The sequence below is a fragment of the Alosa pseudoharengus genome, unplaced genomic scaffold, assembly GCF_046254945.1.
Source record: "Alosa pseudoharengus isolate Yale_2024_CS ecotype anadromous, Long Island Sound unplaced genomic scaffold, YU_APseudo_1.1 YU_APseudo_1.1_scf_12, whole genome shotgun sequence".
Classification (NCBI taxonomy): Eukaryota; Metazoa; Chordata; class Actinopteri; order Clupeiformes; family Clupeidae; genus Alosa; species Alosa pseudoharengus.
Genome location: NW_027468587.1, coordinates 8,468,267 through 8,470,766, shown reverse-complemented (window position 1 = coordinate 8,470,766; position 2,500 = coordinate 8,468,267). Strand labels below are relative to the sequence as shown.

The window sequence follows — 2,500 nt, the reverse complement described above, 5'->3', positions numbered from 1 at the left end:
CCTTAAGTAGCCCACTAAGGTGGTGGCCAGAGAAAAAAAAAAAACTTATGTTGCCATAGGAACCTGTTCCCTGGCAACCCCTGGCAGCGTGGCAGTGTGCCAAACTGTTGCTAGGGCACAGCTGTCAATCATGCCACGGGCTGGTGTGTGCCAGTCGTTTTACCCAGTGTGCACTGCATGATGTGGAAATAGGATTTCACACCTCACTTTTAGCGAGGGCTTTGGAATATGAAGGTCAGTGGTGGCTTTAACGCTGCACAATGGCAAAGCGACCGCGGGACCCGTCACAAAACCTTCACCCTCCACCAATGGAAGGCAGCTTCATTTCACATATTAGTGCCGATTTGACTGGCCATGGAATGTAACCAAAGCCCATGCAGCATGCCATGTACTTAAGTCCTACCTCTGATAATAGCACTTCAATAATACACTACAACACAGTAGCCAAACAATAGAGTGCAACTATTAGCATTGAACCATGGGAACATGACACTTTAAAGCCCTGTGATATTAGCTATATGATGTGGTTTACAAAAAAGCAGGCTACAGAAGAATTGTTTCTTGATGATAAACACATCACTCGACAGCAAATCTGTAAATATGCACAGTGATGGAAAACACTAATCTAACATCACAAAATCATAAACTAGAATGATCGACAGCAAATATTTAAATTACCGGTAGATGATATTTAACTACGTTACAGATGTAAAACAATACAATATAAATAAATAATAATACATTTATTTTATATAGCGCCTTTCTCAAACCCAAGGTCGCTTAACATACTGTAGTAGAACATACACATAAAACATTCACACAGCACATAAAATACATATATAATACTTATTCATAAAGATATAATATCTGTGTTTGCATACAGAGTTTACACATTAGATCTAGACATCCACTGTGAGAAAAGAATAAGCATGAGAATGAACTCCACTGGCCGAGGTGATTGCAGAATACTGTCATTTATCAGCAACAATCCACTGTGATATTTAAGCTTTCCTATTTCATATCACAGGCAAACAGTCCAGGGTCATAGACTCACTGGGAGCTCACACAGCAGCTTTTGGAACCCAGCGATTACACAACAGCATAATACTCCTCCAGTCCATGCAGCCACTGTAAAGGGCCACTGCCAGCACACAGCACTAATCCAAGCCTAGAAATGTAGCAGTGCCTTCCTTTTCATAACCACGACATGACAGCAAGTAACTGGTAAGCATAAAACTGGAGGAATGGGTTCGGCGGGGTTACCTGGGCAGGTGAGGGCAGCGGGCCGAGGAGGTGCAACCCCACACCTGAGCACACCTGGAGACGGCTGAGGGGCCAGAGCAGGACGGGGCGGCTGATGTGGGCGGGGACGTGGGCTGGCCAATCACTGATGTAGGCGGGGACGTGGGCTGGCCAATCACTGCGGAAGAGAAGCAGAGCAGGCAGGAGGGGGGGGGGGTTACAGGAAGCCCATGGCAACTGCCTGAAGACGGCAGCTTGTCACTTTTATTTATTTATTTTTTTTTAAATTTTTTTTAAATTTTTTTTTTTATTATCAATGTTGTCTTACAGAGTGTTTATTTCTTTGTGAAAATTGTGAGTGAGTGTATACATGTGTGCATCTCTCTCTACCTCTCTCTCTCTTCCTCTGTGTGTGTGTGTGTGTGTGTGTGTGTGTGTGTGTGTGTGTGTGTGTGTGTGTGTGTGTGTGTGTGTGCTACTCTTTCCTACTTTGTGTGTGTGTGTGTGTGTGTGTGTGTGTGTGTGTGTGTGTGCTACTCTTTCCTACTTTGTGTGTGTTTGTGTGTGTGTGTGTGTGTTTTTTTTTTATTATAGTACTGTGCCATAAATAATATGAATACAATATATAAACACATTAAAATATGAATATATATATATATATATAAATATGAATGAAAAGGTCTAAAACAAAAGCTATGTTCCTAAACAGATGAGTGGATTTCTCCCTTGCCACTACTACTGCAGCTCATTCGACTTTTTAAAATTGTATGCAGAAAAACATATTCAGAGTATTGCTGTAACTAACATCATAATTCATCATTCATCATTTACAGTATGCCAATGACAGAATAGGATCTTCATTTGCAAATAATCCTTCTCCAGGCACACACACACACACACACACACACACACACACACACACACACACACACACACACACACACATCCTCCAACCATCTTTAATGGGTCACAGCCAGGTCAACTTCTACGATGTAAAATCTGCGAAGATAACGGGGCTTGGACAGAAATCTCCTAATGATAATTCATCCACAGCCATTATCTTCATGTAAATAAGCGTCGCTACGCTAGTTAAGGAATTAGGCTTTGCAAGGCAAAGTGCAAGGCAAAGTGCAAGGCAACGTGCAAGGCAAAGTGCAGACGGAGGCTCAGAGTGGTGGAATCAGGAGCAAACGTATGGCTGCATGAAAACCCTCATTCACAACCACGAGTGACCCGCAGTCACACTGTACTGAAGGTG

The 2,500-nt window shown here is 42.6% G+C and overlaps 1 long non-coding RNA gene across 1 annotated transcript in view; it reads right to left on the bottom strand.

Annotated features, from left to right (window-relative positions):
• Positions 1–1,359: 1,359 nt before the first annotated feature.
• Positions 1,360–2,500, bottom strand: part of LOC143118301 (uncharacterized) — a 12,327-nt gene continuing 11,186 nt past the window's right edge. Inside the window, exon 3 of the long non-coding RNA XR_012986093.1 lies at positions 1,360–1,420. This is a non-coding gene — a long non-coding RNA (uncharacterized LOC143118301). The remainder of the gene's footprint in view (positions 1,421–2,500) is intronic.